The 13,331-nt window shown below is 47.8% G+C and overlaps 1 protein-coding gene across 7 annotated transcripts in view; it reads right to left on the reverse strand.

Moving 5' to 3' along the window:
• The window catches only part of sdk2b (sidekick cell adhesion molecule 2b), a 520,366-nt gene that overhangs the window by 387,487 nt on the left and 119,548 nt on the right, over window positions 1–13,331 (reverse strand). The window lies entirely within an intron of this gene.

The raw sequence follows: 13,331 nt of genomic DNA on the forward strand, positions 1-13,331 counted from the left end.
GTTTTGGCCGGGTATGGTTCTTAATCAAGGACAGCTGTCTATCGTTGTCTCTGATTGGGAACCATACTTAGGTAGGTAGCCCTTTCCCTCCTTTCTGTGTGGGAAGTTGTATTTGTTTGTTGGCACTATTGCCTTAAGCTTCACGGTTGGTTTTGGATTGTTTATTGTTTTTGTCGGCGTCATCCTCATCAAAAAGGGAAATAGATACGCTCACCACGCTGCACCTTGGTCTAGTTCAACAGCCGTGACATTATACCTCTCCAAAACACTTGTGACACTACCATGATGTATCATATTATCTCTCTACCTCTTTCTTTTAATCTCCATTTTGTCATTTCTGTGTCTCTCTCTGTCTCCCACCTTCTATATTCATTTTATCATACCTCTCTCTCTATTCACTGTCACTCTCTTCCTCTCTCACTATCCTCCCCCTTGCAACTAAATGACACTAGATGGTTGTTCTGTGATTTCCATCATTCTTCCACATACCTCCACCCCTCTGCCCTCCCTCCCTCCCTCCCTCCCTCCCTCCCTCCCGTCTTCAAAGTTTCAACAGGAACAGTGTATGACATTAAGCAGCTCAGACCTTTATATATGAAGGTTAAGAACAAATTCAATTAAGAACAAATTCTGAGAAACAAATTGGAAAGACAAAGAACAGCTGAGTTGAAAGTATCATTTGACTCCTTCCCTTAAAAAGAAGTGTTATCAGATGAGAGCCCAAGAGAGGAGGAGGCACTAACAAGCACTGTAAATCCGTGCTTGTTAGAGTTAAATCAAAAATATTCAAAATATTAGGAAGACTAGGTTCTGGTTAACACACTGTATACCTCAGCTCAGTCCAGAAGAGTGTATTCATTGACATGTGGGGTTAATATGTGGTTGTTATTTCACGCCTATCTCAGCAAGGTCTCTTTTGCCCATCGGTGTGTATCTTTAATGGGTAGCTTATGAATCATGCATGTGCAGGAAGACAAAGAGATTGAGAGCGAAAAGAAGGATGAACGCGAGAGACGGAAGAGATGTATAGAGGAAAAAGAAAAGGCAGAGGAGAGAGAGAGTGTGTGTGTGTGTGTGTGTGTGTGTGTGTGTGTGTGTGTGTGTGTGTGTGTGTGTGTGTGCGTGCGTGCGTGCGTGCGTGCGTGCGTGCGTGCGTGCGTGCGTGCGTGCGTGCGTGCGTGTGTGTGTGTGAAATAAGTAATTAGAATGTTGAATATGTTTCCCTAAGTATTTATGGTGCAGTGCTAGCAGGGACTAGTGTCGGATGATGCAGGCTGGCTGGCTTACCTAGGCATGATCAGACGTGCTGCCGTCCCTACTAGGGCTGAAAAGCTTGTTTGTGGAGAGGAGCACCGGGTAATACCTATCAAATATGCATGAGGCAGCGGGAAGGGCCGAGAGAAGGAGAACACACGCATACGCAGATGCACCAATACACATGCATGCACTCACAAGTACACCCACACACAGGCATCCAAGCACTTGCACACACACATAAATGCAAGTGCACACAGACACACACCAACTCACACGCACACACACACACACACACACACACACACACACACACACACACACACACACACACACACACACACACACACACACACACACACACACACACACACACACACACACACACACACACACACACACACACACACACACAGTTAAGATGATTAGCTTCTGATCTGGAAGTGAACATGCAGCATCAGACTATTATTTTGGTATGGGTTACCTTTAGACTTGAGACAATTACTTATTCTGTTAGAGGAAGTCTGTGGTTGGTTGAGCTTTATTTTAGCCAATGATTCAGTCCACAGATGGCTTACGCCATGACAGACTAAAAAGCATAACCCATGTTGGTTGTAAAAAGGGAACCCCACACTGCGTGCCTGGTTTCCCACCCACGTCTCCCTCCTCACCCCTCCCAGTCCCCTGGGCTTCCTCTCTCTGGCTGGGCATCACACAGTCTGGCTCTCCCCTCTCCCACCTGGATAAAAGCCACAAGGCAACCACCTGCAGCATGACTGTACACACACAAATGCACACACACACACACATGCACACAGACCAGGAACAACCAAAGTCACTTCAACTGTTCAGCAATTTTTTTTAGAGAACAAAGTCTCTCTCATCTCTCGCTCTCTCACCCCCCACACACTCTCAAACCCAGCAGTAGAAACACTGTCTCGCACATCCACCTCCACCTCCAAACACAAAGACACAAAACAACTACAGGCATACAGTGCTGTTGTGTTCCGCATTTTCCTTTAAAAAACACAAACGAACACACACACAAACACACAAACACACCCCGTCTTCGCCCGTGTCTCTGTACTGTACAGTAATCAGATTGCAGCTTTAACTGGATTACACAGGAGGATTGCAAGACACAGAGACAGAGACCTGTCGATTACACGACTATACAAACCCAACCACTATTCCACACTGAGTAAGGAGGGTTTTCCAACTCAGCAGCAATATGCCAGGGGATTTCAGAAAGGGCTTATTACACCACAGTAGCAGCCTCTCCTTCTCACTACGCTTTGATGGGAGTGGAGAGAGCAACCAGACCAGGGAAGACAGGCATTGTGACAGACACCGGAAGATAAGACAGACACCCTGTCTGGCTGCATCTAGAATGGTATCCTATTCCTTATCATGTACTACTTGAGATCAGGGCTCATAGGTGCCATTTCAGACACGCATCACCTCTCTGGTGTCTTTAGGGTGGATAGAATAGGAATGGAGGGGGGGCTCCACACTACCACCAGTTAACACCATAGTACTCCCAATGCCTCAGAGCAGAGCAGCACACAGTCACATAGTCACGGTATACCCATGACAGGGTACAGAAGGTCTCCATGGTGACACACCGAAATTCCCCGAAGTATAGAGACGGCACCATTTGGATTTGGTCACGGTTTAGTCTGCAGTCTGAGAGTTTAGTCTGCAGTCAGAGAGTGTATTATTGTCCTTATAGGGAAGGAGGGAAGGAGGAGAAGATGGAGAGGGAGAATGACTAGGGAAGGAGGGAAGGAGAAGGTGGAGAGGGAGAATGACTAGGGAAGGAGAGAAGGAGAAGGGAGAGAGGGAGAATGACTAGAGAAGGAGAAGGGGGAGAGGGAGAATGACAAGGGAAGGAGAGAAGGAGAAGGGAGAGAGGGATAATGACTAGGGAAGGAGAGAAGGAGAAGGGAGAGAGGGAGAATGACTAGGGAAGGAGAGAAGGAGAATGGAAAGAGGGAGAATGACTAGAGAAGGAGAAGGGAGAGAGGGAGAATGACTAGAGAAGGAGAAGGGATAGAGGGAGAATGACTAGGGAAAGAGAGAAGGAGAAGGGAGAGAGGGAGAATGACTAGAGAAGGAGAAGGGAGAGAGGGAGAATGACTAGAGAAGGAGAAGGGAGAGAGGGAGAATGACTAGGGAAGGAGAGAAGGAGAAGGGAGAGAGGGAGAATGACTAGGGAAGGAGGGACGGAGAAGGGAGAATGACTAGGGAAGGAGGGAAGGAGAAGGGAGAGAGGGAGAATGACTAGGGAAGGAGAGAAGGAGAAGGGAGAGAGGGAGAATGACTAGGGAAGGAGAGAAGGAGAAGGGAGACAGGGGGAATGACTAGGGAAGGAGAGAAGGAGAAGGGAGAGAGGGAGAATGACTAGGGAAGGAGAGAAGGAGAAGGGAGAGAGGGAAAATGACTAGGGAAGGAGAAGGGAGAGAGGGAGAGAGGGAGAATGACTAGGGAAGGAGAGAAGGAGAAGGTGGAGAGGGAGAATGACTAGGGAAGTAGAGAAGGAGAAGGGAGAGAGGGAGAATGACTAGGGAAGGAGAGAAGGAGAAGGGAGAGAGGGAGAATGACTAGGGAAGGAGAAGGGAGAGAGGGAGAATGACTAGGGAAGGAGGGAAGGAGAAGGGAGAGAGGGACAATGACTTGGGAAGGAGAGAAGGAGAAGGGAGAGAGGGAGAATGACTAGGGAAGGAGGGAAGGAGAAGGGAGAGAGGGACAATGACTAGGGAAGGAGAGAAGGAGAAGGGAGAGAGGGAGAATGACTAGGGAAGGAGAGAAGGAGAAGGGAGAGAGGGAGAATGACTAGGGAAGGAGAGAAGGAGAAGGGAGAGAGGGAGAATGACTAGGGAAGGAGAGAAGGAGAAGGGAGAGAGGGAGAATGACTAGGGAAGGAAAGAAGGAGAAGGGAGAGAGGGAGAATGACTAGGGAAGGAGAGAAGGAGAAGGGAGAGAGGGAGAATGACTAGGGAAGGAGAGAAGGAGAAGGGAGAGAGGGAGAATGACTAGGGAAGGAGAGAAGGAGAAGGGAGAGAGGGAGAATGACTAGGGAAGGAGGGAAGGAGAAGGGAGAGAACGACAATGACTAGGGAAGGAGAGAAGGAGAAGGGAGAGAGGGACAATGACTTGGGAAGGAGGAGAAGGAGGAGTGTGATTCTGCAGTCTGCCTGGTGATTACTCATTAGTGATATGAGATAGCCCTCAGGGAGCAAGCAGGCTATTGGTAGCTCTAGCCACAGTCATTCATTAAGAACTAGCGACACCCATTAGCGTGTAGATAATCTGGGCTGAACACAGGAAGGGTAGCACTAGGCACCATGAATCAAGGACATGGACACTATCATCCATGGGAGAGTCATCACCCAAAACAAGTCCCTTATCAGGACCCAGCTAAATAATGAGGCCTGTCAGGTACACCACTACAGCTGTGGTATTATCCCTGGAACACACAGAGGTGTACATTAGAGCACGCACACACGCACACACACACACACACACACACACACACACACACACACACACACACACACACACACACACACACACACACACACACACACACACACACACACACACACACACACACACACACACACACACACACACACACACTGTTAGCACACTAGCCACCAGACACAAAAACGAACAAAAAAAAATGCTTTCGTACGCACACACACACACACACACACATGCCAGCAAAGACCATAGTCATGTTAATAATTCATTGAAACATGGCCGCGAGCGATTCAGTTTTTTGTGTTGTTTTCACCAGGACAAAAACCTTCCACAGTCCTGGGGGATATGCACCACCAATCTAGAGAGAAACATCAGCTCCAGACAATATGGCACAAGGACCCTTTCTTTCTTCTATTCACTCGTTTTTTTTAAGGTAATTAATTACTGCTAATTAGGCCTTTCTCTCTCTCTCTCTCTCTCTCTCTCTCTCTCTCTCTCTCTCTCTCTCTCTCTCTGTTCTCTTGTTCTGTCCATTTTTCTCCCTCTTTCCACATGAACTCAGGGTTGAATCTACTGTGAGGCTGATGGATGGCCTAATGCATGCTGGAAGCCAGGACCAGGGAGGGGGGGGGGAGGGAGAGAGCGTGTGTGTGTGTATGTGTGTACGTGTGTGCCTGCTAGTTTAAAAATAATAATAATTCAGACACTGCTTTGAGGCATCCTAGAGCTGCATGTGAACCTACAGTTTCACACTCACACACACTATGTGCCTAAGAATGTGTGTGGTATAGGACTGTGATGGGGGTGGTGGCCGGGACCCCAAAAGGGGAGGTCACAATTATGTTTGCATACATGTTTACATGGAAAAGCAAGATAAATAAATAAATACAATTTGGGGATGAGGGAGTTGGATGGGCAATTTACAGATGGGCTATGTACAGGTGCAGTGATCTACAGGTGGGTGCTGCTATGGTGACCAGTGAGCTGAGATAAGGTGGGGCTTTACCTAGCAGGGACTTGTAGATGACCTGGAGCCAGTGGGTTTGGTGACGAGTATGAAGCGAGGGCCAGCCAACGAGGGCATACAGGTCACAATGGTGGATAGTATATGGGGCTTTGGTGACAAAACGGATGGCACTGTGATAGACTGCATCCAATTTGTTGAGTTGGAGACTATTTTGTAAATTACATCGCCGAAGTCGAGGATAGGTGGGATGGTCTGTTTTAAGAGGGTATGTTTGGCAGCATGAGTGAAGGATGCTTTTCTTGCAAAATAGGACGCCGATTCTAGATGTAATTTTGGATTCGAGATGCTTAATGTGAGTCTGGAAGGAGAGTTTACAGTCTAACCAGAAACCTAGGTATTTGTAGTTGTCCACATATTCTAAGTCAGAACTTTCCAGAGTAGTGATGCTGGACGGGAGGGCAGGTGCGGGCAGCGATTGGTTGAGGAGCATGCATTTAGTTTTACTTGCATTTAAGAGCAGTTGGAGGCAATGGAAGGAGTGTTGTATGGCATTGAAGCTCGTCTGGAGGTTAGTTAACTTCTTTGGGATAGGGGGCAGCATTGGGATAGGGGGAAGCAAACTGCTTCCTACTCAGTCCCAGATGCTAATATAGGCGAATATATGCATATTATTATTAGTATTGTATAGAAAACACTCAGAAGTTTTTAAAACTGTTTGAATGATGTCTGTGAGTATAACAGAACTCATATGGAAGGCAAAAACCTGAGAAAAAATCCAAACAGGAAGTGGGAAATCTGAGGTTTGTAGTTTTTGAACTCACCCCTATCGAATACACAGTGGGATATGGGATATTTTGCACTTCCCAAGGCTTCCACTAGTTATCAACTGTCTTTAGAATGTTGTTTCAGGCTTCTACTGTGAAGTGGGAGCGAATGAGATCTGTTTGACTAAGGGGTCTGGCAGCAGCCTTGTTCTCAGTCACGCGCGTTCACATGAGAGGTATCTCTCGTTCCATTGCTTTTCTACAGACAATGGAATTCTCCGGTTGGAACATTATTGAACATTTATGATAAAAACATCCTAAAGATTGATTCTATACTTAGTTTGACAAGTTTCTTCAACATGTAATATAACTTTTGGAACTTTTCGTCCGACTGGACCTGAAAACTCGTTTGGATTTGTTACCAAACGCCCTAACAAAAGAAGCTGTTTAGATATAAATGATGGACATTATCGAACAAAACAAACATTTATTTGACTAATGTTGACTGCGCAACATGGCGGATATTTATTTTGGCTGGTTTGGGCTCTGAGCGCCGTACTCAGATTATGCTTTTTCTGTTTTGAAATCTGACACAGCGGTTGCAATCAGGAGAAGTATATCTAAAGTTCCATGCAAAACACTTGAATTTTCATCAACATTTATTAGTATTAGTATTAGTATTAGTAATTAGTATTTCTGTGAATTTATGTGGCTATCTGCACAATCACCGCATGTTTTGGAACTACTGAACGTAACACACCAATGTAAAATGAGATTTTTTTATATAAATATGCACTTTATCGAACAAAACATACATGTATTGTGTAACATAAAGTCCTATGAGTGTCATCTGATGAAGATCATCAAAGGTTAGTGATTCATTTTTATCTCTATTTGTGCTTTTTCTCCACCCAGCACAGCCAGAAGAGGACTGGCCACCCCACATAGCCTGGTTCCTCTCTAGGTTTCTTCCTAGGTTTTGGCCTTTCCAGGGAGTTTTTCCTAGCCACCGTGCTTCTACACCTGCATTGCTTGCTGTTTGGGGTTTTAGGCTGGGTTTCTGTACAGCACTTTGAGATATCAGCTGATGTACGAAGGGCTATATAAATACATTTGATTTGATTTGATTTGAAGATGGGATTCAAAATGGTTGGTAATCTGTTTGTTAACTTGGCTTTCGAAAACCTTAGAAAGGAAGGGTAGGATAGGTATAGGTCTGAAGCAGTTTGGGTCTAGAGTGTCTCCCCCTTTGAAGAGGGGGATGATCGCGGCAGCTTTCCAATCTTTGGGAATCTCCGACGATTCGAAAGAGAGGTTGAACAGGCTGGTAACAGGGGTTGCAACAATTTCGGCAGATAATTTTAGAAAAAGAGGGTCCAGATTGTCTAGCCCATTCTACTTCCGGGTTGGAGCGAGCGGTCGCATCGCACTTCGCGCCGCAGGTAGTATAACTTTTTCATTACATTTCATTACATTTCATTATAGTACAACGGTTGATTTGTCTAATCTTAGCAATTTCTTCTTAGCTAGCTACATAGCCGTCCTTGTATCAGAGATAATTGCATAATTATCGTATTTCGTCGCCCTAACGTAGCCTTCACTGCTATTCGCCCAGCAGCTATCCAGCTAGTTAACGCTAGCAAACGCCCACAGATTAGCAGCACTGTAGTGCTATTACACTATTACACTCAACTGAACGACTTGATTAGTTTAGTGTTAGCTAGCTACATAGCTGTCTTTGTATCCAAGATAATTGTGTAGTTTAGAGTGTGTAGTCTTGGAGTGATTATCTTAATTTACCGAGGTTAGCTAGCCAGCTATTTGTCGTCCTTAACGTAGGAGACTCTGCTAGCTAGCCAATAGCTAACAGCTAACAGCTAGCCAACGTCTACTGAATAGAACTCAACAACCCGGTCGCATTCACAGGTAGTATCACATTTTCATTTCATTTCATTACACTACAACGGTTTGATTTGTTTGATCGTAGCTAGCTACATAGCTAGCTACATAGCCGTCTTTGTATCAAAGATAATTGTGTAGTCTAGAGCGATTTTCTAGGTTAGCTAGCCAGCTATTGTCGTTCTTTTAACGCAACGTAACGTAAACAACACTGCTAGCTAGCCAGCTAGCCCCGAATAGCAGCACTGCAGAAACTATTACACTCAACGGAACGACTTGATTAGTGTAGTGTCAACAACGCAGCTACTGCCAGCTAGCCTACTTCAGCAGTACTGTATCATTTTAATCATTTTAGTCAATAAGATTCTTGCTACGTAAGCTTAACTTTCTGAACATTCGAGACGTGTAGTCCACTTGTCATTCCAATCTCCTTTGCATTAGCGTAGCCTCTTCTGTAGCCTGTCAACTATGTGTCTGTCTATCCCTGTTCTCTCCTCTCTGCACAGACCATACAAACGCTCCACACCGCGTGGCCGCGGCCACCTAATCTGGTGGTCCCAGCGCGCACGACCCACGTGGAGTTCCAGGTCTCCGGTAGCCTCTGGAACTGCCGATCTGCGGCCAACAAGGCAGAGTTCATCTCAGCCTATGCCTCCCTCCAGTCCCTCGACTTCTTGGCACTGACGGAAACATGGATCACCACAGACAACACTGCTACTCCTACTGCTCTCTCTTCGTCCGCCCACGTGTTCTCGCACACCCCGAGAGCTTCTGGTCAGCGGGGTGGTGGCACCGGGATCCTCATCTCTCCCAAGTGGTCATTCTCTCTTTCTCCCCTCACCCATCTGTCTATCGCCTCCTTTGAATTCCATGCTGTCACAGTTACCAGCCCTTTCAAGCTTAACATCCTTATCATTTATCGCCCTCCAGGTTCCCTCGGAGAGTTCATCAATGAGCTTGATACCTTGATAAGCTCCTTTCCTGAGGACGGCTCACCTCTCACAGTGCTGGGTGACTTTAACCTCCCCACGTCTACCTTTGACTCATTCCTCTCTGCCTCCTTCTTTCCACTCCTCTCCTCTTTTGACCTCACCCTCTCACCTTCCCCCCCTACTCACAAGGCAGGCAATACGCTCGACCTCATCTTTACTAGATGCTGTTCTTCCACTAACCTCATTGCAACTCCCCTCCAAGTCTCCGACCACTACCTTGTATCCTTTTCCCTCTCGCTCTCATCTAACACCTCCCACACTGCCCCTACTCGGATGGTATCGCGCCGTCCCAACCTTCGCTCTCTCTCCCCCGCTACTCTCTCCTCTTCCATCCTATCATCTCTTCCCTCTGCTCATACCTTCTCCAACCTATCTCCTGATTCTGCCTCCTCAACCCTCCTCTCCTCCCTTTCTGCATCCTTTGACTCTCTATGTCCCCTATCCTCCAGGCCGGCGCGGTCCTCCCCTCCCGCCCCGTGGCTCGACGACTCATTGCGAGCTCACAGAACAGGGCTCCGGGCAGCTGAGCGGAAATGGAGGAAAACTCGCCTCCCTGCGGACCTGGCATCCTTTCACTCCCTGCTCTCTACATTTTCCTCCTCTGTCTCTGCTGCTAAAGCCATTTTATACCACTCTAAATTCCAAGCATCTGCCTCTAACCCTAGGAAGCTCTTTGCCACCTTCTCCTCACTCCTGAATCCTCCTCCCCCCCCCCTCCTCCCTCTCTGCAGATGACTTCGTCAACCATTTTGAAAAGAAGGTCGACGACATCCGATCCTCGTTTGCTAAGTCAAACGGCACCGCTGGTTCTGCTCACACTGCCCTACCCTGTGCTCTGACCTCTTTCTCCCCTCTCTCTCCAGATGAAATCTCGCGTCTTGTGACGGCCGGCCGCCCAACAACCTGCCCGCTTGACCCTATCCCCTCCTCTCTTCTCCAGACCATTTCCGGAGACCTTCTCCCTTACCTCACCTCGCTCATCAACTCATCCCTGACCGCTGGCTACGTCCCTTCCGTCCTCAAGAGAGCGAGAGTTGCACCCCTTCTGAAAAAACCTACACTCAATCCCTCCGATGTCAACAACTACAGACCAGTATCCCTTCTTTCTTTTCTCTCCAAAACTCTTGAACGTGCCGTCCTTGGCCAGCTCTCCCGCTATCTCTCTCTGAATGACCTTCTTGATCCAAATCAGTCAGGTTTCAAGACTAGTCATTCAACTGAGACTGCTCTTCTCTGTATCACGGAGGCGCTCCGCACCGCTAAAGCTAACTCTTTCTCCTCTGCTCTCATCCTTCTAGACCTATCGGCTGCCTTCGATACTGTGAACCATCAGATCCTCCTCTCCACCCTCTCCGAGTTGGGCATCTCCGGCGCGGCCCACGCTTGGATTGCGTCCTACCTGACAGGTCGCTCCTACCAGGTGGCGTGGCGAGAATCTGTCTCCTCACCACGCGCTCTCACCACTGGTGTCCCCCAGGGCTCTGTTCTAGGCCCTCTCCTATTCTCGCTATACACCAAGTCACTTGGCTCTGTCATAACCTCACATGGTCTCTCATATCATTGCTATGCAGACGACACACAATTAATCTTCTCCTTTCCCCCTTCTGATGACCAGGTGGCGAATCGCATCTCTGCATGTCTGGCAGACATATCAGTGTGGATGACGGATCACCACCTCAAGCTGAACCTCGGCAAGACGGAGCTGCTCTTCCTCCCGGGGAAGGACTGCCCGTTCCATGATCTCGCCATCACGGTTGACAACTCCATTGTGTCCTCCTCCCAGAGCGCTAAGAACCTTGGCGTGATCCTGGACAACACCCTGTCGTTCTCAACTAACATCAAGGCGGTGGCCCGTTCCTGTAGGTTCATGCTCTACAACATCCGCAGAGTACGACCCTGCCTCACACAGGAAGCGGCGCAGGTCCTAATCCAGGCACTTGTCATCCCCCTTCAGGACTACTGCAACTCGCTGTTGGCTGGGCTCCCTGCCTGTGCCATTAAACCCCTACAACTCATCCAGAACGCCGCAGCCCGTCTGGTGTTCAACCTTCCCAAGTTCTCTCACGTCACCCCGCTCCTCCACTCTCTCCACTGGCTTCCAGTTGAAGCTCGCATCTGCTACAAGACCATGGTGCTTGCCTACGGAGCTGTGAGGGGAACGGCACCTCAGTACCTCCAGGCTCTGATCAGGCCCTACACCCAAACAAGGGCACTGCGTTCATCCACCTCTGGCCTGCTCGCCTCCCTACCACTGAGGAAGTACAGTTCCCGCTCAGCCCAGTCAAAACTGTTCGCTGCTCTGGCCCCCCAATGGTGGAACAAACTCCCTCACGACGCCAGGACAGCAGAGTCAATCACCACCTTCCGGAGACACCTGAAACCCCACCTCTTTAAGGAATACCTAGGATAGGATAAGTAATCCTTCTCACCCCCCCCCCTTTAAGATTTAGATGCACTATTGTAAAGTGACTATTCTACTGGATGTCATAAGGTGAATGCACCAATTTGTAAGTCGCTCTGGATAAGAGCGTCTGCTAAATGACTTAAATGTAAATGTAAATGTAGCCCGGCTGATTTGTAGGGGTCCAGATTTTGCAGCTCTTTCAGAACATCATCTATCTGGATTTGGGTGAAGGAGACTTGGGGAGGCTTGGGCGAGTTGCTGTGGGGGGTGCCGGGCTGTTGACCGGGGTAGGGGTAGCCAGGTGGAAAAGAAAAATTCTTATTGAAATGATCAATTATAGTGGATTTATCAGTGGTGACAGTGTTTCCTAGCCTCAGTGCAGTGGGCAGCTGGGAGGAGGTGCTGTTTATTCTCCATGGACTTTACAGTGTCCCAGAATTGAGTTGAGTATGTGCTACAGGATGCAAATTTCTGTTTGAAAAAGCTAGCCTTAGCTTTCCTAACTGCTTGTGTATATTGGATCCTAACTTCCCTGAAGTTGCATATCACGGGGGCTATTCGATGCTAAAGCAGTACGCCACAGAAAGTTTTTGTGCTGGTCAAGGGCAGTCAGGTCTGGAGTGAACCAAGGGCTATATTTGTTCCTGGTTCAACATTTTTTGAACGGAGCATGCTTATTTAAGATGGTGAGGAAGGCACTTTTAAAGAATAACCAGGCATCCTCTACTGACGGTATGAGGTCAATATCATTCCCGGGCCTGTTTGAAAACAGCAGAGGTGTATTTGGAGGGCAAGTTGGTTAGGATGATATCTATGAGGGTGTCCATGTTTACGTATTTGTGGTTGTACCTGGTAGGTTCATTGATCATTTGTGTGAGATTGAGGGCATCAAGCTTAGATTGTTGGATGGCCGGGGTGTTAAGCATGTCCCAGTTTAGGATGCCAAGCAGCACAAGCTCTGAAGATAGATGGGGGGCAATCAGTTCACATATGGTGAGAGACTTGTTTCTGGAAAGGTGGATTTTTAAAAGTTGAAGCTCGAATTGTTTGGGTACAGACCTGGATAGTAAGAAATGACTCTGCAGGCTATCTCTGCAGTAGATCGCATCCGCTACAAGACCATGGTGCTTGCCTACGGAGCTGTGAGGGGAACGGCACCTCAGTACCTCCAGGCTCTGATCAGGCCCTACACCCAAACAAGGGCACTGCGTTCATCCACCTCTGGCCTGCTCGCCTCCCTACCACTGAGGAAGTACAGTTCCCGCTCAGCCCAGTCAAAACTGTTCGCTGCTCTGGCCCCCCAATGGTGGAACAAACTCCCTCACGACGCCAGGACAGCGGAGTCAATCACCACCTTCCGGAGACACCTGAAACCCCACCTCTTTAAGGAATACCTAGGATAGGATAAGTAATCCTTCTCACCCCCCTTTAAGATTTAGATGCACTATTGTAAAGTGACTATTCTACTGGATGTCATAAGGTGAATGCGCCAATTTGTAAGTCGCTCTGGATAAGAGCGTCTGCTAAATGACTTAAATGTAATGTAAATGTAGATTGCAACTCCG

This window comes from Oncorhynchus keta, chromosome 24 (assembly GCF_023373465.1).
Source record: "Oncorhynchus keta strain PuntledgeMale-10-30-2019 chromosome 24, Oket_V2, whole genome shotgun sequence".
NCBI lineage: Eukaryota > Metazoa > Chordata > Actinopteri > Salmoniformes > Salmonidae > Oncorhynchus > Oncorhynchus keta.